At 36.2% G+C, this 27,988-nt stretch overlaps 1 protein-coding gene and 1 pseudogene across 2 annotated transcripts in view; both read right to left on the bottom strand.

Moving 5' to 3' along the window:
- PPM1E (protein phosphatase, Mg2+/Mn2+ dependent 1E) overlaps positions 1–27,988 on the bottom strand; it is a 207,688-nt gene that overhangs the window by 169,453 nt on the left and 10,247 nt on the right. The window lies entirely within an intron of this gene.
- Positions 19,223–19,959, bottom strand: LOC118886547 (annotated as a pseudogene).

The raw sequence follows: 27,988 nt of genomic DNA, 5'->3' as shown, positions 1-27,988 counted from the left end.
TTCCCTGGTGGCGCAGTGGTTGAGAATCTGCCTGCCAATGCAGGGGACACGGGTTCGAGCCCTGGTCTAGCAAGATCCCACATGCCGCGGAGCAACTAGGCCCGTGAGCCACAACTACTGAGCCTGCGCGTCTGGAGCCTGTGCTCCGCAACAAGAGAGGCCGCGATAGTGAGAGGCCCGCGCACCGCGATGAAGAGTGGCCCCCGCTTGCCGCAACTGGAGAAAGCCCTCACACAGAAACGAAGACCCAACACAGCCAAAAATAAATAAATAAATAAAAATTAAAAAATAAAAAAAAAAAGATTTGGTGGTTGCCAGAGGCTGGGGCTGAGGGTGGAAGAAGTGGGTGAAAGGAGTCAAAGGTACAAACTTCCAGTTATAAAATAAAGTCGGGGGGATGTAATGTACAGCATGGTGACTGTACTAGTACCATACTGTATATTTCAAAGTTGTTAAGAGAGTAGATCTTAAAAGTTCTCATTGCAAGAAAAAAAACAATTGTAATTATGTATGGTGATGAATGTTAACCAGACTTACTGTCATCATTTTTCAATATATACAAACATTGAATTACACTGTCCATCTGAAACTGTTATATGTCAATTATATCTGGAAAAAAAAAACTAGCTATTTCAAAATAGTGAAATATATACTGTACTGAACATGGGTGAGATGTCTAACCCAATCTTGAGGGGGCGGGGGTGATGGTGCCAGTGGTAAGGGAAGAGATCTTAATGATATCTAACTGAAGCCTGAGAAATTAGATTACTTGATAAATTGAGAGCATGGAGTTAGATAAAAATCAAATGCTTGTTGAATGTCTGAAATAGGCAACAGCGTTCTTGTGTATTACATCAGGAGAAGGCAATAGGCTAGGATCACAAGCACCATGCAAAAGATCACATCTAGAAGTCATCTAAGTAGAAAAAATGAGAATAAGATGCCTTTTGTTCAGACAGCAGGTAGATGTCAAGTTAACAAGAAAAGCACTACTGGATCATCGCTCTTCTGATAAAACATCCTACACATTGAGACAGAGAGGTTAGCTAGTGAATTTTGCAGAGTTCCTGGGATTACCTCAGAGAGAGACATGATGAAAGCAGTGTAAATTTAACCTACTACCAGAGAGAAGGATGTAAGCAGGAAAACAACTAAAAGGCATAAAAATGAAGACCTGAACTAAGGTGGTTGCAATAAGAATAGAGACTCTGAGACATTTCAAAAAAATGACCGAATGAAAGTGGGGAATAACTTAATAGAAGTGGGGATGGAAAAGAATGAGATGACTGAGTCTTTAGAAATTCTAAAGAGGTGCTATTTGGTGAGGAAAGAGGCAGAATCTTGATTTGGATGTACTAAAAAGAAAAGTGACTATGCTTCCTATGTTCTCTTAGAAATATGGGCTTGAGCTCCAGTGAGAGTGAAAGGCTCAAGGTGTAGAAGTCTATCATCATAGAAGATAGAAAAGGTCATCTAATTGTTTTTACTAGGCCATCGTTCATGTTAAGTTTGATAGCCTGTTTTGTGATCTGTCATCATGAAAATTCTCAATCTTGAGGATATGAAAATAATACACCTGAAGCATCTGCCACGTCATTATTAGGATTAATTCATTTGATCTGGCTGGTTAGGTGAGCTCTGAGTCATTGGCCAAAAGTAAATTTACCAAAAATCATTTTATCTAAAGGCCAATTCACTGAATTCACCTTAAGTCTTGAGTTGATAGGATTTGTCTTCATAATAGCATTTAAAGGAACATTCAATTTGTTTGCCCTAAATCCCCGCTAATGTCACCAGAGACTGAGAGGCAGAGAAAGGAAGAGGACTAGGCCTAAAGTCTCCAAATTCTCCACTGATAAAGAATATATTCATTGCAATTATATTCCTGAATATGAAAAGTTTTTCTCTGTCCACCTCCTTAACAGCAGCAAGGAATTAGAGGAGAAACAAATTGAATATTCTTTGAAATGTTACTTAAAAATATGAAAACCGATCAACTAACTCTAGTTAAAAAGAAGCAAATTCAGGGAATTGGCATTTGGTGAAATGGACTTCTTCAGCAAAATAAATGTACGCTTCTTCCCTCACAGTTATATGTGATCCCTCTTGAAGCTACACCTTGATGAAAATATCATTCCACCAGACTGAAGAGGCTCATTCTTCTGTCTAGGGCATACAAATTGCTCCAGTCGCCATCTTAAGAAAAGAGCCTCTTTGGATGAAAATCAAGGAGAGACTTTACGTAGTTTGATGTACTGAAAGACTGTGAAAACAGAAACCTGCAACAAGAATTTCTATAAAGAAGTGGCACTCTCATGCTTTAAAGAAAACTTATCTCTGAACGTGGCAGAGCCATTTTTTTCAGACTATTAGCATTTCAAAATTAATGTTTCTTTTCAAGCATCATTTTATTCTTATAATTCTGATTTTCCTCTTTATATTTCAGGCTAGAGCAATAATTATGACTTGTAGGCAATTATTTCAAATACTAAACACATTTAATAATTCTACAATTGAAATAGCTACTAACAGCTGAACACTATTAATTAAATATACATTATATAGGACTTAGATGCCTTGATCAGAAGTGCTATTGTGTATATTCTCCCCCAAATACTAAAATTTATATATTTAAGATATCACGAAATTTTGATTTACATTTAAGTATCAAAGATTTCTAATTCCTTTTCCATTTTCTTTTTTATTGCATTGAGTCAAGAAACAATTTCTATATTGGTTATGCATGCTCTCTAGACCATTTGGAATGGCAACACTACACAAATGGAAATAATACAAAATGATTAGTTCATGGGGTCCAAGAATAATGAATCATTAAATCTACAGAGAAAAATCAGTCTTAATTCCTATTTTTTAAAAACAAACTTTGGGCCAATAATGCATTCGTACTTAACAAGTCATGTGTATTCAGAGAACTTCTGCACAAAATACCTAACCTAATAGAGCCTACTCTGTAAGAATCTTGCCATTATAATTGTGTATGTCCGGTCTGGGAGCCAGTGGAGTTTTGCAGCCACACAGTCCTGTATGCCATTTTTGCCTTTTATTAGTTATACAATTTTGGACAAGTTATCAAACTTTGGCCTTGAATACCTTATCTAATAGAATTTGTAGGATAATTAAATATAACTACACACACAAACTATTTGGCACATTGCCTGAACCACAGTCAGAGGTATCAGCTGCTACTGTTATCTTAAATGAGCCAACAACTACAACACATGCAACCCAGGATTCCCCAAATCAAAGTTATATAGCTAGTCTCTAGTTGGTTTTCAATATTTGTTGGAAGAAATCCTTCCAGAAAATTATCTAAGGAAATTATCCAACAGTAGCCTAATAGGTTATGCACAAAGATTATCATTACAATGTTATTTAAGTAATAAAAAATTAGAGTAAACCCTAATATCTAAAATAAGGGACTGATTTATTAAATTATGTAAGAGCCTGCAGACGGAACATTTAGGCAACAACAAAAAATAATTTGGAAATCTATATAGTAATATGGAAAGTGTGTATCATATTCATATACTAAGTGAAAAAGGCAATATATATAATTAGCACATTATGATTGCAACTGTATAAAATGTGTATGTTTATGGGATGGGGACTAGAAGGGAATACACAAAATAGTGAAGTTGTGAAAGGGTGGTAGAATTATGCATTAGTTTCTCATCTTCCATAGTTATTATATTGATATTTCTTATTAAAATAAAAGTTATACTATTTAAAAATTCGAGTGTTAAAACAATTCAGTGGGGAAGAGAATAGCCTTTTCAACAAATGGTGCTAGGACAACTGGATATCCACATGCAAAAGAATGAAGTTGGACCCTTACCCCTACCATACACAAAAATTAACTCAAAATGGATCACAGAACTAAATGTAAGAGCTAAAACTATAAAACCCTTAGGAGAAAACATAGGAGTAAATCCTTGTGAACTTAACTTAGGCAACACCAAAAGCACAAGTAAAAGAAAAAATAAAGGCATGCCTCACTTTATTGGGCTTTGCTTCACTGCACTTCCCAGATACTGCTTATTTTTACAAATTGAAAGTTTGTGGCAACCTTGTTTGAGTCAAGAAAGTCTATCAGTGTCATTTTTTCCAACAGCATATGCTCACTTCCTGTCACTGTCACATTTTGGTAATTCTTGCAATATTTCATTAATATTGTGTTATGATGGTCTGTGATCAGTGATTTTTGATGTTACTGTTGTAATTGTTTTGGAGTGCCATGAACCAAATAAGACAGCAAACTTACTAATGTTGTGTGTGTCCTGATTGCTCCACCAATTGGCCGGTCACCTCTCTCCCCCACTCTCCTTGGGCCTCCTAATTCCCTGAGACATGAGAATATTGAAATTAGGCCAATTAATAACCTTGCAGTAGCCTTTAAAATCCTAGGGCCCTTAAGACTTATGCTAAATCTATCCTGCCTGTGCTCTATAAACGGAACAACAAAGCCTGGATGACAGCACTTCTGTTTACAACATGGGTTACTGAATATTTTAAGCACACTGTTGGGACCTACTGCTCAGAAAAAAGATTCCTTTCAAAATATTACTGCTCTTTGACAATGTACCTGGTCACCCAAGAGCTCTGATGGAGATATACAAGATTAATGTTATTTTCATGCTTGCTAACACACATCTGTTCTACAGCCCACGAATCAAGGAGTAATATTGACTTTCAAGTCTTACTATTTAAGAAATACATTTCTTAAGTCTATAGCTGCTATAGATAGCAATACCTCTGAAGGATCTGAGCAAAGTAAATTGAAAACCTTCTGGAAAGGATTCACCATTCTATGCCATTAAGAACATGTGTGATTCATGGAAAGACGTCAAAATATCAACATTAACAGAACTTTGGAAGAACTTGATTCCAACCCTCAGGGATGACTCTGACAGGTTCAAGACTTTAGAGGAGGAAATAATTGCAGATGTGGTAGAAGGAGCAAGAGAACTAGATTAGAAGTAGAGGGCTTCCCTGGTGGCGCGGTGGTTGAGAATCTGCCTGCCAATGCAGGGGACACGGGTTTGAGCCCTGGTCTGGGAAGATCCCACATGCCGCGGAGCAACTGGGCCCATGAGCCACAACTACTGAGCCTGAGCATCTGGAGCCTCTGCTCCGCAACAAGAGAGGCCGCGATAGTGAGAGGCCCGCGCACCGCGATGAAGAGTGGCCCCCACTCGCCACAACTGGAGAAAGCCGTCGCACAAAAACGAAGACCCAACACAGCCAAAAATAAAAATAATAAATAAATAATAAATTTAAAACTTAAAAAAAAACAAAACCAAAAAAAAAAAAAAAAAGAAGTAGAGCCTGAAGATGTGACTGAATTACTGTAATCTCATGATAAAACTTTGATGAGGAGTTCTTCTTATGAATGCATAAAGAAAGTGTAACCTACTCTTGAGATGGAAACTACTCCTGGTGAAGATGTTGTGAAGACGGTTGAAATGACAACACAGGATTTAGAATGTTATGTAAACTTAGTTGATAAAGCAGTGTCAGGGTTTGAGAGTATTGACTCCAAATTTGAAAAAGTTCCACCATAGATAAAATGCTATCAAATAGCACTGCATGCTACAGAGAAATTGTTTGTAAAAGGAAGAGTCAATTGATGTGGCAAACTTCATGGCTGTCTTATTTTAAAAAATTGCCACGGCCACCCCAACCTTCAGCAGCCACCAGCTGATCAGTCAGGAGCCATCAACAACAAGGCAAGACCTTCCACCAGCAAAAAGATTAAAAATCGCTGAAGGCTCAGGTGATGGTTAGCATTTTTTAGCAATACAGTATTTTTTAATTAAGGTATGTACATTGTTTTTTAGATATAATGCTATTGCATACTTAATAGAGTACAGTGTAGTATAAACGTTAACTTTTATATGCACTTGGAAACCAAAAAATTTATGTGACTTGCTTTACTGAAATATTTGCTTTATTGCAGTGGTCTGGAACCAAATCTGCAATATCTCCAAGGTATGCCTGAACATATGTAAACTGGACTATATAAAACATTTTAAACTTTTGTGCTGCAAATGATACTATCAAGAAAGTGAAACACCCACAGGATGGGAGAAAATATTTACAAATCATATATCTGATAAGGGACTTGTATCCAGAATATATAAAAAACTTTTACAACCCAATAATAAATGACAAATAACCCAAGTAAAAAATAGTAAAGGGTTTGAGTGGATATTCTCCAAGGAAGATATACAAATGATGAATAGAATATGAAAAAATGCAAAACCAATACATTCAAAAGTCATTTACGGACTTCCCTGGTGGCACAGTGGTTAAGAATCCGCCTGCCAATGCAGGGGACACGGGTTCAATCCCTGGTCCGGGAAGATCCCACTTGCCACAGAGCAACTAAGCCCATGCGCCATGACTACTGAGCCTGTGCTCTAGAGCCCGCAAGCCACAACTACTGAAGCCCGCCCTCTACAACAAGAGAAGCCACCGCTATGAGAAGCCCGCACACCACAACAAAGAGTAGTCCCCCCTCGCCGCAACTAGAGAAAGCCCCATGCAGCAACTAAAGACCCAACACAGCCAAAAAAAAAAAAATTCGTTTAAATTTTAACACCCTCTGTATCACCTTTACCTGGGTAGTAAACTAGCCTTGCTCAAACTCTACACACACAAACCAATGCCTCTCAAGGCAGCCTGTTATTTTCTAAGCACTAGAAAATTCTTCCTTCTGTTGGTTTGAAAGTTGTTTTTCTATAATCTTTGGTACCAGAGCTACTTTATGGTTCACATTAAGTCTACTTCTTTTTCTACACCACAAATGCCTGATACTGCTGTCATTGGGACTTATGCCAATTTCCTCAAATGTGGTACCTAAATCTGGATACAGGCTAGGTGTGGCCTAACTAACTTCCCTTGTTCAGAAAACCGTAATAATCAAATTTTGGCAGGCAAATCATGCTGCTGATTCGTATTAAGTTTACCAACAGGGAAATTTCCTTTGTCATAAATACTACCACAAGGCTATTTATCCTTTTTCATCAATTCTTCAACTCATTTTTTTTTTAACCCAAATGCAGGATTACATATTTAGTTATACTAAATTTCTTATTTAAACCAATCTGTTAAATGCTTGTTGCTATGGACTTACAAATTGTTTTCATTTCTTGCATAAAAGTCCAACAAGCTTTGTGTCATTTCTGAATTTGATCAACATGCTGTCAATGTCCTTACCTGTTGCTCACTTCCATTCTTCTTCCCAATAATTCCTCAAAGTTTAGCTTTCTCACCTACAAGTATGCACAGCATCCTCAGATATAACTAGTTCAGGTTATGAAAAAAAGTCCTATTGAGCAGTTAGATGCCTCCTTAATTAATTTCACCTATACTGGACTTTAATTATTCTTTACTAGGTAATTTTTTGTTGTTGTTACAGCATAAAGATTGTTCTCCTTGATAGAAAATATGGAAACCAATAAGAGCTGTTAATATTAAGTAAGCATGTATCTTCCTTATTATTGTTTCTGAATATAACTGTAAGATTTTATAATTATCTTTAGCATATTCCTCACATCTGTGATTTCCGGATTTTAGCTTTTCTGACACACTTAAATGTTTGTGTCACTTTTATATATTCATCTTCTATAAACGTCCTTTTAAAACCTGAGCTAAGATTGCTCCAAGTGGAGTCAAAGTAGTTTTATTTGCTTTTGCCTTTTAAAAAACTCGTTATAATCTGCAATTGTATAATTGTACAATTATTTTTGTGTTCTTCCCACCTTTCCTAGTCTCAGGTCATAAGGTCATGACAATATATATTTTTGTTTACTTTTTATAAGTTTTATTCCTACAATCTAGAGTATGTATATATGTGACCACTTCTAGAATTCTCTACCCCAGCTATAACAAACTATATAATGATATGGTCATGTTGTCTCCAAAGGTTTCTTTCATTTCTATCCACCAAGCAATTCTTCCTTATTGGCTATAAATAGATCCAGAGTAGCAGTATCCTTCATTGCATTCTTTACCTCCCCGCTATATTATTTTTACTAAACAAATAACATTTTTTTTTTTTTATTGCATTGGGTCTTCGTTGCTGTGCGCGGGCTTTCTCTAGCTGCAGTGATTGGGGGCTACTCTTCAATGCGGTGCACGGGCTTCTCATTGTGGTGGCTTCTCTTGTTGCGGAGCACGGGCTCTAGGCATGTGGGCTTCAGCAGTTGTGGCATGCGGCCTCAGTAGTTGTGGCTCACGGGCTCTAGAGCGCAGGCTCAGTAGTTGTGGCACACGGGCTTAGGTGCTCCACAGCATGCGGGATCTTGCCGGACCGGGGATCGAACCCGTGTCCCCTGCATTTGCAGGCGGATTCTTAACCACTGTGACACCAGGGACGTCCCTAAACAAATATCATTTTTAGTGATAAAAATGTAAAACACAGTAAGTAGAAAAAAAAATTAAATATATCTGAGATCTCTCCATCCAGAGAAAATCATTGCTAATAATTTGGTGTATACCCTTCAAGATTTTTTCTCATACATATATATAAATATTTTCCCCTTATAGTCTAAGAGAGAAAATGTCAGCAAGGCAACAATTTGTCAAATAACCTACTGTTATGTTTCAAATGAACTTGATTGGCCGTGAAGCCTGCTGAGAAATCGGCACTTTTGTTTAAACGTTTTCCTATCCAAAAAATATCTACCCTTACTCCAACTCCTTAGAAAGCTTAGATTCATGCTCAAACCAACTATATTTACCATCAAGTCAAGCATTTTAACAAAATTAGAACTCCCTTCAGAAACTCACTGATTGGGACTTCCCTGGTGGTCCAGGGGTTAACACTCGGCGCTTCCAAAGCAGGGGGCATGGGTTCGATCCCTGGTCAGGGAACTAAGATGCCACATATCACACAGTGCAGCCAAAAAAATAAAAATAAACGAGTAAAAATTTTTTTAAAAAGTCACAAAAAAGAAACTCACTAATCTTCCTTATTATGAGTTGTTTAGTTATCAGAAGTAATAATTATATCAACTTTAAGTAGCCAAATGTAATACAAAAAATACAAAAATTAATTCTCAATGAATAAACAAGAAAAGCTGCAAGTATAGAGGAAAATATAAGAAAGTAAGTGGAGAAGGTCAGTTATACCCTTTAAAACATGATACAAATCCCAGAATCCATAAAGAAAACAAAAAGCTGATTTGATCAAGTACAAAAAGTTAAACTTCTATATAGAAAAAGATTCCATAATAAGGTTTCAAAGATGATTTATAGACTGGGAGAAGCCATTTGCAACATATAATACTCAAGAGGCTAATAAACATAATACATAAAGATTTCCTACAAATCAATAATAAATAGAAAAATCCACAAAGGATATAAGCAAGCATTAGTAGAAGACACATAAATCGCCAATAAGCATATGAAAAGATGCTAATCCAATACATTCAAATTATAAAAGAGATTTTTTTGCTCATCAGACTGGCAAAAATCGAGGTTGAAAATATCCAATGTTAACACTGTGGGGAAATTTTTTCCCTCATATACTATTAAAGGTAGTACAAACTGGGAATTTCCTGGCAGTCCAGTGGTTAGGACTCTGCACTTTCACTGCTGGGGGCCCTGGGTTCAATCCCTGGTTGGGGAACTACCATTCCACAAGCCGCGTGGTGCGGCCAAAAAAAAAAGCAACACAAATCTTCATTAACAATGGAAAGGTTAGAATATGATCCACCTATAACGGAGTACTAGGCAGAAGACAAAAGAATGGTGTAACTTTTTACATGTTGATATGAAAAGATATCCATGATACATTAACTAAAAAACTTAAAAGGTGTTAGAATAACAGCATTTTTATTTAGGAGAAAAAATGTGTGTATAGAGATTGATATAGAGAGTGAATGACTGCATAGAAAAATCTGAAAGTCACTTTACACTTTGCACACTTTGCATAACACAATATCATGTGTTAATTGTATCCTAGTAAAACTGGAGGAAAAAATTAACAAAAATTACAAAACGCCCATGCCCAGGACCAATGTAAGCCAAGTTATTAAACTCTACTGAGGGCCATAAAAATAATTTTAAAAATTTGACAGTGTATCTCACCTTTGCATGAAAAAAAGAAAATCTGAAAGGATATACATCAAACTGATAAAGAAGACTTTTACATTTTAACACTTTAGCAACAATTTATTATAACCAGCATAAATTACTTTGGTAAATATGCTCAAACACACTTTTAAGAACTTATACCTACCGGCAAAAAAATGGAAAGAACCGAATTTGTCCAATAAAAGGGGCATAACTGAATTACAGAATACTCATACAAGAGAACTGTACTTTTCCAATTGTAGGCTGCAACCCATTACTGAGATGCAAAATCAGTTTGGAGGGATGTGACAAGCATATTTCAAAAAACAACATATGAAAAAATCAGAATCATCACACTTCATAACTACTGCTTTACAATTTTTAATACAATTAAATGTTTATGTATAGTCTTAATCACAAAGTAAAATGTATTTATTACTGTGAATTTTGAGCAAAACTGCACTTAGACCCTTAACAACCTTTTAACATGTTTTCAAGTAATAGTTAATGATTTAGAAAAATGCTCACTTGAAAGTATTAAATTAAAAAAGCAGTGCACAAAACTATATGTATTATGTGTATGTGTGATCTCAATTTAGTTATAAATATATCTGCATAAAAAAGAATTAGAAGAAAATATTCCTAAAGAACGGCTATTTGAAGTTGCAAACTACAAGTAACTTTTCTGTTCCATAATAGTTTCAAATATTTCTACAGTGAGCATGTGTCTTTTATCTAACCAGATATAAAAATGCCATTTAAAACATGTTAATTATTATGTATATGTCACCACGATAAAAAAACATGTATAAACATCTATTCATTTACTAATCAAGTACTTACTGAAAACCTACTATGTACTAAGCATTCAGTATGCTAGGTATTGAGGCTAGGATGGTGAGTAAAACATAGTCCCTGCCTTCAGGGAGCTTATATTCTAGTAGGAAACTCTACATAAAATAAGTAAATACAGAATAACTTCCTTGTATAAGTAAATTAAAATTCTATTTATTTGAGAAATAAGACACGATCATTCTTCCTACAGTTATTAAATGCTTTATGTACTCTCTAAAGGTACTCATTAGGTACCCCTCTTGACTATGTTTGACTCCTCCTAGCCATCAGGTAAAATGATATGTTTAGTAGCACAATCAAATATTTAATTTATATTTTTAAAAACTTAAATATTTACAGCAAGGTTCATACTGGTTTCAAACTTAGAAAAAAATATTTTGTTCATAAAAAATGATGTTTATTCTCTTTCCACCATTAACAAAATGACAAAATACAGATCAAAAGATAAAAGTACAAGAAATATCTTTTCCCATATAAAAGTGACCCTTCCTTAAGAATTCCACAGATAATTCAATGTTCATCTGCTTTTCAGTTTACTAGATTATAAATTTGCATTGAAAAAATAAAAATAATGCTATTAAGAGCCACTTAATTGGGCATACCTATGACCTTCTTATTCAAGATTCTTAGAGCCCACCTCCTCATTGTGGAACCCTTTATTCTAAGGGTAAAAAAATCTCTTCTTTATTTTCCATTCTGGGTTTCTCTAATTTACATCTCCTCTTCTTCTGAGCTGTCCTGATTTATAACAGAGGTTGGTGATATTTCAAAACTGAACTTTTTAAACAAGTTAGTGTTTTGATGGGATAGATTTTTAAAAACAATTAACATATTAAAACACAGTCTAATATATAGCATTCATAAGTTAGCTATTTTTACAAGGTACTTAAATCACCTTCAGTATTTATTTATTGAAACAAAACAATTAATGACACCTAAAATGACCAATTTATAGAATTAAAAATGAGGAAATGACACAGACCAAGGACAAATATTTTATTCATGTGTACCACAGAAACACCAATTAAAAAAATGTACTTTTTGGGAATTCCCTGGCAGTCCACTGGTTAAGACTCCACGCTTCCAATGCAGGGGGCGCGGTTTCGATCTCTGATTGGGGAACTATTGATAAGATCCCACATGCCTTGCGGCAGGATGGCCAAAAAAATAAATTAAAAAAAAAATGTACTTTTTGTAGAGAAAAACTTCAGTGCTTTATCAAAAAGAATATATATTACTAAACATCTTTTATATATAATTTTTAAAAATAATCAGTGTGAAAATTTATCTAGCTTTTTTATTTTCTAAAAATCTGTTAAGTGGAGCTTCCCTGGTGGCGCAGTGGCTTTTAAGAATCCACCTGCCAATGCAGGGGTCACAGGTTTGAGCCCTGGTCCAGGAAGATCCCACATGCCGTGGAGCAACTAAGCCCATGCGCCACAACTACTGAGCCTGCGCTCTACAGCCCGCAAGCCACAACTACTGAGCCTGCATGCCACAACTGCTGAAGCCCACATGCCTAGAGCCCATGCTCCGCATCAAGAGAAGCCACCATGATGAGAAGCCCGCACACCACAACGAAGAGTAGCCCCCACTCGCCGCAACTAAAGAAAGCCAGCGCGCAGCAACAAAGACCCAACGCAGCCAAAAATAAATAAATAAATATAGTTTTTTAAAAATCTGATAAGTGTTCCAATAGCTTCTGAAAATTAAAATTACTGGACCTGGGACTTCCCTGGTGGCACAGTGGTTAAGAATCCACCTGCCACTGCAGGGGACACGGGTTCAACCCCTGGTCCGGGAAGATCCCACATGCCATGGAGCAACTAAGCCCGTGTGCTGCACAACTACTGAGCCTGCACTCTAGAGCCCATGAGCCACAACTACTGAGCCCACATGCCACAACTACTGAAGCCCACACACTCTAGGGCCTGCGTGCTGCAACTACTGAGCCCACATGCTGCAACCACTGAAGCCCGCGCACCTAGAGCCCATGCTCTGCAACAAGAGAAGCCACCTCAATGAGAAGCCTGCGCACCGCAACAAAGAGTAGCCCCTGCTCGCCACAAATAGAGAAAGCCCGTGCACAGCAATGAAGACCCAACGTAGTCAAAAAATAAAACAAATAAAATTTTAAAAATAAATTACATTAAAAAAATAAAATAAACTTACTGGACTTTCACTCGTGTCAATCAGATTGCCAAAACAATCTTTTGACAGCCAACTAATTTTAAGTAAGAAATCTTGATATTACTACGTAAAATCAGTAAAAGTAGGAATAGCATTAAGACCATTCAAAAAAGATGATGTTTAGATATACGCTGAATTTGCTTAAAATTTTTACTTGGAAACATTTGCCAATTATTATTATTATTGCTGGAAAATGCTCCTGATAGTGACTAAGACAAAGTCAAGTTATGTGCTAGTTAAAAAAAAATAATAACGTTATTGCAGAGTGGTTAAGAGTGCTGACTCTGAAGCTACTCTGTAGGGGTTCATATCCTAGCCACTTACCAGCTATGTGAACTTGGACAAATTTCTTTCTCAATACCTTAGCTTCCTTACCTGCAAAGTGTGGTTGATAACACTGCCTACTTCATTTGGTTGTTCTGAGAATTAAATGAATTAATATATACATAGTACCTGGACCAGTTCTCTCCATTATAAGCGCTTCTTATTTTTATTACTATTATAAGAACAGCTTAAGTTTATAAAACAATTTATATTTTAATTTTTTTTTAATTTATTTTTGGCTGTGTTGGGGCTTTGTTGCTGCACGTGGGCTTTCTCTAGTTGTGACGAGCGGGAGCTACTCTTTGTTGAGGTGCTCAGGCTTCTCATTGTGGTGGCTTCCCTTGTTGCGAAGCACGGTCTCTAGGCGCACGGGCTTCAGTAGTTGTGGCTCGCAGGCTCTAGAGTGCAGGCTCAGTAGTTGTGGCACGTGGGCTTAGTTGCTCCACGGCACGTGGGATCTTCCCAGACTAGGGATTGAACCCGTGTCCCCTGCACTGGCAGGCAGATTGGATTCTTAACCACTATGCCACCAGGGAAGCCCAACAATTTATATTTCAGAAATAAAAGAACTACCTGGATGATGAAGATCTATATTGGACTTGCTTGCTACAGCTTATCCTAGCCCTTATCAATTTAAACAATACATAAGTCAAGATAGTTGACATTCTACCAACAATTTCATATTTTTAAAAATCACAGATAAAAACATTCACAGACAAGTAAATCTAAAATACAGTGTGTGGTTAAAGATAAGGAGAAGCATATATTGTTAAATGGTATCTAAACCACACTATTTCTTACAATAAAACTATGAGTCACAAACTATATTATAGGAAATCATGCCTTAAAAGACATCTATGCATACAGCAATACAAGAATGTGCCAATAAGAATGTTCAAAGCATCTTTTCTTAGTCTTTAGTTATAAAACCATGGTGTTTTACTTCAAATGCATTCAAAGAAAATGGTCATCAATATTCTAAATTATTTACATCTAAATATGCTTTTTAATACTAAAGTTCCAGGGCTTCCCTGGTGGCGCAGTGGTTAAGAATCCGCCTGCCAATGCAGGGGACACGGGTTCGAGCCCTGGTCTGGGAAGATCCCACATGCCGCGGAGCAACTAAGCCCGTGCGCCACAACTATTGAGCCTGTGCTCTAGAGCCTGCGAGCCACAACTACTGAGCCCACGTGCCACAACTACTGAAGCCTGCATGCCTAGAGCCTGTGCTCTGCAAGAAGAGAAGCCGCCACAATGAGAAGCCCATGCACCACAATGAAGAGTAGCCCCCGCTCGCCGCAACTAGAGGAAGCCCGCACGCAGCAACGAAGACCCAATGCAGCCAAAGAAAAATAAAATAAATAAAATTAAAAAAAAAAAAAAAAATACTAAAGTTCCAGAATATGGAACATTGATCTTTCCTGACATACAGATAAACTTCACTGAAAATATCTTCCTGTTCATTTCTTTCTTCTTATATTTTCATCTTATATGCTATGTACAAAATACCGTTTTTTAATATTTATTTATTTATTTATTTATTGGCTGCGTTGGGTCTTCTTTGCTGCATGCGGGCTTTCTCTAGTTGCAGCGAACGGGGCTACTCTTCGTTGTGGTGCGCGGGCTTCTCATTGCGGTGGCTTCTCTTGTTGTGGAGCACGGGCTCTAGGCATGCGGGCTTCAGTAGTTGTGGTTCGTGGGCTCTAGAGCACAGGCTCAGTAGTTGTGGTGCACAGCCTTAGTTCCTCTGCAACATGTGGGATCTTCCTGGACCAGGGATCGATCCCGTGTCTCCTGCATTGACAGGCGGATTCTTAACCACTGCACCACCAGGGAAGTCTCGCTACTTTATTTATTTATTTATTTTTTTAATTGAAGTATAGTTGGTTTACAATGTTGGGCCAATCTCTGCTGTATAGCAAGGTGACTCAGTTATACACATACATACATTCTTTTGTAATATTCTTTTCCATTATGGTTTATACTTTATTATTTTTAGCATTAAGCACATCTGCAATTCAATGTAAATTTAATTTGGATTCTTGCATTCTCCCTAAGGCAGTGGGTTCTCAAACTTTAGTGTACATCATAATTATCTAGTGTTTTTACTCAAAACAAGATTACTGGAAACCACAGAAATTCTCATTCAGTAGGTGTGGGCAGAAGCACAGGAACTTGCATTTTGAACAACACATTCCAGGTGATCCTGAAGTAAGTAATTCATGTCCAACACTTTAAGAAACACTGCCCTAATGATTTAGTTTATGATAGGGATGCTATGCTTTAATTCATTAAATATTAGCTCAATGCCTTATATGTACAAAGCTTAGTGCTGGGGATCAAACATGAAGGTACGTACAGTTTAAAAGAGGAGATGAGACATGCATATAAATGACATTATAAAAAGGAATTATTGGATGTATTTTAAAAAGATACAGATAAAATGCTGGGAAGTTCAGGAGAGGGAATAATTACTTCCAGCTGACCTCAGGGAAATTCCTCTACTAGAAGACAGCATTTGAAATGAATGTTGAAGACTGTCTCTTTAGATTGTAAAGATGGAGAAAACAAACTAATAATCATATCACTGAATGATAAATGTGTCTAATGATAAACATCACTCCTTCAAACTCAGAAAAACCACTGCCTACCTCCTAGATTTTATATGTTGATTAATATCTGGGTCATGGTCTTGCGTTGTCCTGTATATCCATCTAGCAGCTTGATGTGCGTCTCTCTCTCCAAACATGTCCTTGAAAGGATCTATTTTAGTAGTTTTAGTACATTTATCCTCTGAAAGATAAGGTCATACAGGGGATACTGATACAGAGAAACATACTTAGCCTTTCTTAAATCTTAAGGAAGTAAATAGAATTTAGCATAGTTGAATTGAGAACACTTTAGGCAGTCTTCAGTTCTAAAATCTCCACACAGTTTGGCATCAGGTAGTATGATGAGAGAAATGATCAGAAAAAAGAGAGAAAGAGAGAGAGAGAGATTTTACAATTTAGAAGCCATTGTTCTAAAAGCCAAATAAAACAAATTAGAGGACAAAAGAGCATAGAGTTCTTCTCTTTCCTGATTATGTGGCATTTTGTTAACATTAGTGGCATTTCTATGACTTGTAGTTTTAAAAATTCCAGTATCATCCCAGAGATGCAGTGAATACAGTCTACAGTGCCCAATGTTGACTGAATAAATGAATTAATGAATGATTTGAGGGTTATTTCTCCAGTTTTTCTTGCAGGTTTACTCTCCTTTATTCAGAGAAATAAGGGCTTACAAGCCCCAAATGGGCTACGCTTTCTCATCTCTATGCCTTTGCACAAGTTAGTCTCTCTGTTGGAATGCTTTTCAGCTCCCTCTTCCTCTTGGCTAATTCTTATTTAGTCTTCTAAACTCAATTTAAGCATCCTCTTCCAGAACCTAATAGCCTACATTGGCACACCCACCTTATGGTCCCCATAAATCCTCTGCATCACTCTGTCTTAACTCCTACCAGTATAGAGAGGCAGCAAGATAAAAAGCTTTGGAGTCAGAAACATCTGAGTTCAAATTCTGATTCTACCACTTACTGTGTGACCTTAGATGAGTTAACTAATGTTGCTAAATATTAATTTCCTGATTTAAAAATAGAAAATAACAATGTATGCGCTTAGTATATCACCTCCTACATAACAGAGTTAATAATAATTTTTATTGTACTCACATTGTACTGTACATGCTGGTTAACTTGTCTGACTTTTCCTCTAAACCGCACACTTCTTGAGGAAAGGAACATGTATTTTATTTCTGTATAAGCAGCATTTAGCACAATGCTTAGCATATGGTAGATACTTAACTTTTTTTGATGACTAAATAAATATTACTCCCATTATAGTAAAATTAATTTGCCACTTGAAATCCTTTCTATAATGAGGTGAAAAACAAGTGAATAAGTAAAGAAAACAAACGCCATTAACATTAGTTTCAAGAAAGGACACTGTCTTTAACTCTAATCATATTACGATTTACTACTAATTATACATATTACAAAATACCAAATGATTCAATATCTTGCTTGAACATAGCTGATCATATATGCTTCATGAATTGAATTCCTATAATAACTTTTCCATGGTATACATTAACCACAAAATTACCAAGCCACACATAAGGTTATCTTTATGTAGACAGTCACTTAGAAAAGCTGTAGTAACGTACAAACAGCTTTCTAAAATCAAGGAAATTCTTAACATAGCAAAGCTTAATTAAAATCTCTTTCATAGTCCTTGGGGAAATGAGAAGAAATTCAGTTTCATGGTTTGGTAATTTTGACCTATGTAGGAATATAAAAATTACTAATTACTTAATGTAATATTTAATGAACTTTTCCACTGTAATGTTTAATTGGTTTGAGTATTTATAAGGCCTCATTCTGAGAGAATGCTTTTATTTTACACTTGATTTTCAATGTATTTTGATCTTATATATATATATATATATTTTTTTTTTTTAGTTATAAAATTTAATTGTAAGGATCAAACAGTGGTTATTGGTCAAACCAATCAACATTAATAGCTTTGAAGTGTGCAGAAGCTAGTTTTTAAATAAAGGTGACAAATACCAATCAGATTCTTATAACACTGTTCAGGATCTAAACAAATGTGATTCTGGAAGTTGAATACAAAAGGCTAAGAGAATCACAGTGCAATCATCAATAAGTAAACCAAAGACATAATTTTCTGAATCATTTTTAGTGAAACAGAATAAATTCTAGTTTTAAAAATAGTTTAAAGCTACATAAAACTCAAAGCAATCTAACTATTTTCTACCTGAGATCAAAACAAGTTTCTTTTTTCCTATCTAAACATAATTCTTGGCATTGAGGTAAATCTGAATTCACGTGATGTACTTTGTCAAACTTTTCCAAAAAATTTTAAGCCCTGCTGTAGAGAGAAATTCTCATATTATATATACATATTTACATATTTTTTCTTCAAAGACTAATGACAAATTTATGAGGTTAATCGGCCTGTAATGGGACCATGATACTATTAATAATATGAAAATAAAAAGCCATTCATTTATACCATGTATTCCTATATGGTGCAATATGAAATGGGATCATAGAATCTATGTACATAGATGAATCACCAGGAGTTCAGAAATAAAGCTCACTTTAAGAAAACTCATTCTATTCTTTTTTGAAGCAGAGGTTGCAGAGTTGTGATGTATAAGAAAAATATTGTGTACACAGGCTCCAAAACCAAGCATTGGCCTAAATTGGCAATAACTGCAACTTAAATAGAAATTAAACCCAACTAGATCTTCACTGTGGTTATGCAACTTTTGGCTTTAGGGTCTGCAGGTTTTACTGAGGTAACAACTTCTTATCTCTTGCCTCTCCTCCTTGTGCCTGCCCCCACTGCCTTTTACATGGCTGCCTTTGGCAATGCTTCCAAATTTTGAAAGCAGGAGAACCTGCTAAGTAAATGGAGAGAATGAAAAATAACACTATATATGATGTATGAAAACCAACCTAAGAGTATGGACCAAGAAAGAAAATACTAGAAGGAAAACTAAGCAGCAGTCTACCCTCAAGGGAAAAAGAGAAAATAAAAGAATAGGGGGGCTGTTACTCCTAGATCTTCTTCCACATCATCTCCCGATTAGAAGAGTGTGGAACCAAAATTTCAAACTCTGGAAAGGTAATGGCTTTGAAGGAGGCGCTAGGGAGGTGAATAAACGATAAAGAAGTACAACAGTAGCTTTAGGTGTCAATGAGTTTCTTTGCTCTGGCATGGCATTGTCAATACGATCTTTGTTGGTGTCAGCCTTTTCTGTGATCCGTTCTATTTGTCAATTTTGAGCCTCAATCTCATTGCCTATGTCCAGGGCCATGTTTTTTAGATTTCCTAGGATACTGCCCACTTGAGTCAGGTTCTCTTGTATTTCGTCTCCCCTGGCATCATTTGTTATACATTTAATGTATCAGCCGCTGGTTGCTGCTGTCATTGCTTGCTGAGGCTGACCATTTGTCACTCGGCCTGGCTTCTTAGATACTATATTGCTAGTAGAGTTGTCTCCAACATCTCCCCATGTTGCCTTACAGGCTTCACTAGACTCAAAGTTCTTTGTCCTATTACATGGGCATACACAAAAGCCACAGCACTTGTTTAGTTCTGTTAAAGTCTTCTCTGCTTCTCTCATGTCTTTGTTTATTTGGTCCATGCCTTCTTCTATGCATTTTAGTTGTTCCCCTTGTTCATCCAGCATAGTGATAGTCTTCATTCCTGCATCCTGAGACTCAGTGGCTAAACCCAGGATTCTCCTTGTACTTTCCAGAGACTCATCAGTAACCTGGTTAGCCCTCAGCTGAATTTCTTCTGCTAACAGATTATCCATGATGAATTAAAACTCTTGATAGGTGCAGAAACTGAAATGTGGATATTCAAGCAGTTCCCGCCACTCCTCTCCGGCCGCGGCAGCTCGGACACCCGCAAGCTGGACACCCAGCTGCGCTCCAGCTGCGCCCTTTTTGCGCCTGCGCTCGCCGGACCTGTGCGGCTGTGCACTTCTTCAATATATTTTTACAGACCTACATTAGAAGGTGATATCACTTGTCCTATTTCCTCCTCCCTCTCCTTGATAGTCAAGGATAGTTTTACTTTAACATCATGTATATGTTGAACATAAACTGGATATTTTAATATATAAAATGGAATTCTGACTAAAGGACAGGCTTTATTTTGAGCCATTCTTGAGTGCATTATGCAAAGAAATAATGATTTTACAATGATAATGATTCCAAAACCATGTTACAGCATAAGGACCCAATGATGGGAATACACTTCTAGAAAACAAGTGATCACTGCTTTATATTAATCTATAATCCACTGCTTATTAATGACCAATATGTATTTTACTGGCTTTTAAAAGATAACATACTGAATATATGACATTAGTATAGATTGCAAACTAACTGAACAAAAGAATACTTCTCTTTATACTTAATTTAAAAAAATTTTAAAGGATTTCTTTCCAAGAAACACTGTGTTGGGTAGATGGCTATTATATTAGGCATTAAAACTCTATAGAAAATAGGTGCCTTTGGCTACTTCAACAATTAATACTGAAGTTAAAAAATCGAAATAGATTGCAGGATTAGTCAAGTACAAAATGGAAAAAAATAATCTCCAGGCACCTTATGAGCTATATACCAAGTTGTGAACTTTCTGTCAGTCTATTGTTTAAAGAATTTCTGGATTTCAATTGTGTTTTTAATAAGCAGCATGAATTTTTAGTTTTTTCTTGTCTTTCATTAGAGGCCAGAGTTTAGAAAAATATTTGGTGCAAAAACCTTAGTATGTTCTTTATTTATAGTTAATAATATAGCACTTTATGGTTGAAGATAGTAAAAATCCAACCACCCTCTCTCCCTCAAAAGGTAGGTTAGTTATAGTTAGCCAAGAAAGTGATGTTCCATGAGGAAGAAACAGCATCTACAAAGGCAGAGAGGCAAGAAATAATCTGATATCTTTAGAGAACTGCAGTGAATTCAATTATGTCAGAAAACCCAGGGAGCCTAGATTAGAGGGAAAAGAGACTAACGGCAGGCACATTAGTTAGGAGGCTACCAAAGTAATCAAGGCAAGAAATAAGAGCCTAAACTCAGAAATGGCAGTGCTCAAAATTCAAACAATTGAATTGCATCTTCACTGTGATTTTTCCCTATAGAAACATGTTTGTAACATAGCATGAAAATCATAAAATGAACTTTATAGCTATAACCCCTGGAATCAGTCTGCCTGGGTTCATGTCCTAGTGACACCACTGATGGTGGAAACTTGAGTTCTTTAAACTTTCTGTGCCTTGGCCTTCGCATCTGCAAATTGGGCTAATAATAGAACCTAACATCAAATAGTTTTTGCAAGGATTAACTGAGGTATTAAATATAAAACAGTGCCTGAGCAAGCTCTCAATAAATGTAGTAGCAACAACAGAAACAGGAGCAGCTTACTACTACTAGTTCTACAATTATTATTTCAGATGCAGAGGTGTAAACCTCTGGTTTACACTTCTAACTAAGTCTTATAGAAAGATATTTATGATTAGAGACTACCCTGGTAAAGGGCATTTAAATGCAAAGTTGTATTTATCTGTCTTAAAAGACTGAAAATTATTTTTAGATGCACAGCTAACTTTCCATATGACCTTGAAAAACAAAATATTTATGTTCCTCTGATTGTATAAGTAGACTGTGAATAATACAAGTCTCCTTCTAAGTAGTATATGAGATTATTTATAAGCTGCCTGAACCAAGACTATACGAACTAATAAATATTCAGTGTTGCCAGAAATCAAATTCCAAAACTTCAGAGGTCACTCCTATTGCAAAATCAGTGATAGCCTGATTTAATGACTATCACCTCTCATATTTATGTGATAACTTGCTAGGTTCAATGAAGAACACGTTTACAGCATGATTCTTGCCCTCTAGAGTTTTAGCCTAAGAAAGAATTTTATATACCACACACCTCAAAGACAATTTTATAAATAATATATATATCAACTTAAAAGCATTACATTTTTGTTGCTTATTTTTATATGCAAATGTGAAAACTGGCTGTAGCACAATATACTTCTCAAGAAACAAGCTTATTAAAAACCGGTTTTTATTTTAGTTTTTGTTTTTAGATTCACAAAGTAGAAAAATGTGAATAAATATCAAAGATCAGAGGCTGTGCCTTGTGGTAGAAGTAGGTCAAATGCTTCAAATCTATAAAAGACAAAAACTGTAATGTTTCTGTAGGAATCTTATAATTCATTATGAAATCAAGTCACCAGGAAAAGCTCTTCTTTGCTATTTCTAACCCAGCAGATAAGTCTTTTGGTTCTTTTTATTTTTAATTTATTTTTTTTATTGAAGTATAGTTGATTTATAGTGTTGTGTTGAAGTCTTTCGGTTCTTTTTCTTTGATGACTTAAACTAAGATAGGAAGTAATGGACTGGTTTTCCTCAGAGCTATACACCAGAAGGTAAAATCTTAAGTGAAAATACACACAAGGAATTAAGAATACTCTCAACCGGGCTTCCCTGGTGGCACAGTGGTTAAGAATACGCCTGCCAATGCAGCGGACACAGGTTCAAGCCCTGGTCTGGGAAGATCCCACATCCCACATGCCGCGGAGCAACTGGGCCCGTGAGCCACAACTACTGAGCCTGCGCGTCTGGAGCTTGTGCTCCACAACAAGAGAGGCCGCGATAGTGAGAGGCCTGCGCACCGCGATGAAGAGTGGCTCCCGCTTGCCACGACTAGAGAAAGCCCTTGCACAGAAATGAAGACCCAACACAGCCAAAAATAAATATAAATAAATAAATAAAAATTTTTTTTAAAAAAAGAATACTCTGAACCTTTTAACTAGCTCATTACTCTCTACAAAGTATTATTATGCTTCAAAATTGTCATTGTTGACAATATTCTCAAAGAATTTACATAAGACTACTCTTCTAAGTCCACAAAAATTTTCATTTACAAAATTGTGGAGTATTAATCAGTAATAAAAACTGCAAACATATTTCTGCTGCTAGTTGAAAATGTTAACACATACCAACAATAACATAAAACAGGAAGCCACGTTCCTCCACCACTCAGAGTAGAGCAAAGGAAGAAAATAATAACAAAGAGAAAGAAGGTAATGAGAATAGGCCTATAAAAATCTAGAAAGGAAACAACCTGGACCGAGCAGAGAAAAAGTTGAAGATTCATTCATTTATTCAATAAATATTTAATGAGTGCCTACTATGTGCCAGAACCTGTACTAGGTGCTGGATACACAAAGGTAAACAAAACATTCTTTATCTGTTGCCCTCAGTGTGGGACAGAGACATCAAATAACTAACACATGAATACATATATGTATAAATTATGATAAGTGGATATAGAGAAAAAGTAAAGGATACCATGGAAACCAAAAACCAAGACTTAATTTAGACCATAGGTAAAGAAACACCTCTATGAGGAAGAGATATTTAAGATAAGACCTAATGGTTGAGTTGGACAGTTGTAGAGAAGGGGGCAAGTTGCTGGGGCAAAGAAAACAAAAATACAGAGTCCCTGAGGCAGGACAGAGCATGGCAGTTTCTGGGAACTAAATCAAGACCACTGTGACTAAAGCATAGTGGCTGAGCAAGGTGAGACCCAGATGACTGTTATATGGAAAACTGACTGAAGGGAGGGAAACGTGGAACAAGAAATAGCAGTTAGGAGTACTGCTACAGCCAGCCAAGAGGTGATGGAAGCTTGGACCACACTGGTGGGAGTAGAGACAAAAAGAAATGGGCAAAGTATTTTTCTTTCATTTAGAAGTGAAATTAAAAGACCTCTAAACAAAATAATTAAAATGTTCTTCCATCTTCCTTCTCTACTATAGCACAAAGAATTACCAAAATGGTCCCCCAAAGATGCTCACTAAAATCTGTGAATACTAATTTGATATCACTCCTGTGATTGTGTTATACTATATGGCAAGTTGATCTTAAGACAGGGAGATTATCTTGGTGGACCTGATCTAATCACATGAGCCCTTACAAGCACAGAGCTTTCTCTGCCTGATAGCAGGGGAAGCGAGAGAGACTGAAGCATAAGGAAGACTTGATGTGCCACTGCTGGTATGAAGATAGAGAGGGCCACATGAAAAGGAAAGTGGGTGGTTCTGTCAATAGATAATCAGCCCACCTCATCATCACCCCACAGCCAGCAAGGAAATGGGAACCTCAGATCTATAACAAAGGTCTAGACTGTTAACAACCTGAATGGGCTGGGAAGTGGAGCCTTCCCCTGAGCCTCCAGATAAGAGTCCAGCCTGGCCAACACTTTGACTTCAGCCTTGACTCGAGACCTTAAGCAGAGAACCCAGCTGAACATTACCAGACTTCTGACCTACAAAACTGTTAGATAATAAATGGATGTTGTTTTAAGCCACTAAGTTTCAGTAGCATGTTACACAGCAATAGAAAACTACCACACTATAAACTATGTGAGGAGAAATTAACAATTCGATAATCTAAATCTAAATCATATTATTCTCCGGACTTCCCTGGCAGTCCAGTGGTTATTAGGACTCTGCATTTCCACTGCAGGAGGCATGGGTTCGATCCCTGGTCACAGAACTAAGATTCTGCATGCCGCACAGCATGGCCAAAAGAAATAAATAAAAGCTCTTACATATATATGTGTATATATATGTGTGTGTATATATATATATATAGTTCTCTAGTCAAAGAAAGAAATCTAGGAAAAACAAATTCAGCTTGCTGTTTCTCCAAAGGCTAGATAAATATGAATTTGGTAATTGGAGTGAGCATCCATTTAAATATGACTTTGAGGGACTTCCCTGGTGACACAGTGAATAAAACTCCGCGCCCCCAATGCAGGGGGCCTGGGTTCAATCCTTGGTCAGGGAACTAGATCTCACATGCATGCCCCAACTAAGAGTTGCATGCCTCAACTAAGTAGCCAGTGAGCTGCAACTAAGGAGCCCTAGAGCTGCAACTAAGGAGGCTGCCTGCCGCAACTAAGACCCGGGGCAACCAAATAAATAAATAAATATTAAATAAATAAATGAATATGACTTTGAAATTAAATGTCAGATATGTGTTATAGAATTAAAGTTTTTGTTATTAAATCTAAACCTGTGCCATTCAATACAGTAGCCACTAGCCCCAAGTGGCTACTAAATATTTTAAATGGGATATTCCAATTGAGATGTGCTTTAAGTGTAAGATACAAACAGGATTTTGAAAACTTGCTATAAAAAATGAAAAATATCTCAATAATATTTTAATACTGATCACATGTTTAAATGATAACATATTTAGATACATTAGGTTAAATGAAATAAATTATTAAACTAAATTCACTGTCTTTCCATTTTTAAAATGTGGTTAATAGAAAACTTTAAATTATATATGTGGCTCAATTATGTTTCTATTGGACAGCACTGGTCTAGACTTTTAGGCAAGTGTCCTCCTCCAAAATGCCCTAAACCAAGACCACAGTCACCTATAACTATTCTCCTCTTTCCAACAGAGTTCAGTGGCATTAACGGCACACAGCTGTGTAGAAATACAAGACAAGCAGTACTGCAATTCAAATATTAGTGAGAACATGGAGAAACCAGACCTCTCATACAGTGCTGTTGGACAAAGTAATCTGTCAATATCTAACAAAGTAAAAGTGTATGTAACTTCAATCTGACAATTCCATTTCTAGGTATATACTCAAGAAATCTATGAACACATACACAAGGAGACATGTCCAAACTGTAGAATTATTTGTAAAGCAGAGAATACCAGCTATCCACCAAAGTTATGTGGTTTTTTCTACATAGTATAAAGTTGTTTCTTAACTGCCAAGCCAGTGGCTACATTTCCCAGTCCTGTTTGCTGGGAAATGTGGGCCCTAGGTGGTGTCACGTGACTGGAATTCTAGTCAATGGAAAGTGAACAAAATTATATATGCCACTTCTAAGGACTGGCCCCTAAAAACCTCCAATACCATTCTCCACTCTTATGTTTGCTGGATGTATTTTGATGCCTAGAGCAACCTTAGAAACCAGAAATTTAAGATGACAGACTCTCTATTAGCCTGAGTCCCTTAATCACTCCATAGAACACAGTGCCTTCTCCATTGAAGGTACTCTATGAGCAAGAAATAAACTAACATTATGTTAAGCTTTTGAGATTTCAGGATTTACCCACTAGAGCAGCTATTTTTAACCATTATAGTGCATAACATGCAAAAATTAGAAACTCAACTGTCCATCAATAGGAAATTAGATAAACAAAACAAATACACTCATATAGAATGCTATATAGTACCTAAAATGAAAAAACTATATCTATGTGTATCAATATGAATAAATCTTTTTTAAAAAGGTTAGTCTCAAGATAGCTACTTATGAAAACAAAAACAAAAAAAGCCCACCATATACTGACCATACAAATATGTGTGTAGTAAAAATATAAAAATATAGAGCAGGATACATTCCCCAAACTCACAGATTACCTCTGGAAAGAAAGAAAAGGGAATGGGTTCATAGAAGAGAGTGAAAACAAAGTCTTCAATTCCATATGAAATGTTTTATTTCCTTAAAATAATCTTAAACAATTATGATAATTTGTTGAAACTGAATGGTGGGTATATGGATATTTTTATTATTCTCTGTTATTTTCTAAATGTTTAAATCATTTCATAACACCAATAATCTTTTTCTTATATATAGCTGCTTAGAGAGTAAACTAGTAAAACCTTGTTAGAAGACATTTAAAAACTATGTACCAAAAGCCTTAAATATGTGAATATACTAAATGTAATCCCAACACTGTATACTATATATAAATACACTCTAAGAAAACCAAAGGTGTGCTCAAAGGATGACCATCAAAATATTCTTAGAGCAACCAAAAATTGGTAACACCTAAAATGTTTAATAGAACTGTGATCAAATTATTGTGTATTCATTTAAAAATTACACAGAATATAAATAATGGGAGGTGGGGTGAGACGTGTGAAGACATAGATGAAAAAAGATTGGCCACAAATTGATCATTGCTGAGGTTGGGTGGTAAGGACACTATTTTTTATATACTTTAAATTTTCTATAATAAAAAGTTTTAAAAATATGAGAATAGCAAAATTTACTAAGTTTTTTAAAAAGCAGTTTAAAGTAGTAAGAATAATATCTTATTTTTAATCTCTTGGCTCATTCACTGGATCAGCAAATATTTACTGTGTGTTGTATATGTCCCTGTCATTACTGACCTAGGGATGTGATGGCAAACATGTAGCTAATAATCTAATGCAACTGCCTCCAAACACTTGCTCAAGCACTCTATCAAAAAAATTTGGAGGAACCATAAACAAGATGAAAAGACAACCCTCAGAATGAGAGAAAATATTTGCAAATGAAGCAACTGACAAAGGATTAATCTCCACAATTTACAAGCAGCTCATGCAGCTCAATATCAAAAAAACAAACAACCCAATCCAAAAATGGGCAGAAGACCTAAATTGACACTTCTCCAAAGAAGACATACAGATTGCTAACAAACACATGAAAGGATGCTCAACATCACTAATCATTAGAGAAATGCAAATCAAAACTACAATGAGGTATCACCTCACGCCGGTCAGAATGGCCATCATCAAAAAATCTACAAACAATAAATGCTGGAGAGGGTGTGGAGAAAAGGGAACCCTCCTGCACTGTTGGTGGGAATGTAAATTGATACAGCCACTATGGAGAACAGTATGGAGGTTCCTTAAAAGACTAAAAATAGAACTACCATACGACCCAGCAATCCCACTACTGGGCATATACCCTGAGAAAACCATAATTCAAAAAGAGTCGTGTACCACAATGTTCACTGCAGCTCTGTTTACAATAGCCAGGACATGGAAACAACCTAAGTGTCATCGACAGATGAATGGATAAAGAAGATGTGGCACATATATACAATTGAATATTACCC

Source organism: Balaenoptera musculus, chromosome 20 (genome assembly GCF_009873245.2).
Source record: "Balaenoptera musculus isolate JJ_BM4_2016_0621 chromosome 20, mBalMus1.pri.v3, whole genome shotgun sequence".
Taxonomy (NCBI): domain Eukaryota; kingdom Metazoa; phylum Chordata; class Mammalia; order Artiodactyla; family Balaenopteridae; genus Balaenoptera; species Balaenoptera musculus.
The sequence above is the reverse complement of the archived record's forward strand: the minus strand, read 5'-3'. Positions and strand labels throughout refer to the sequence as shown.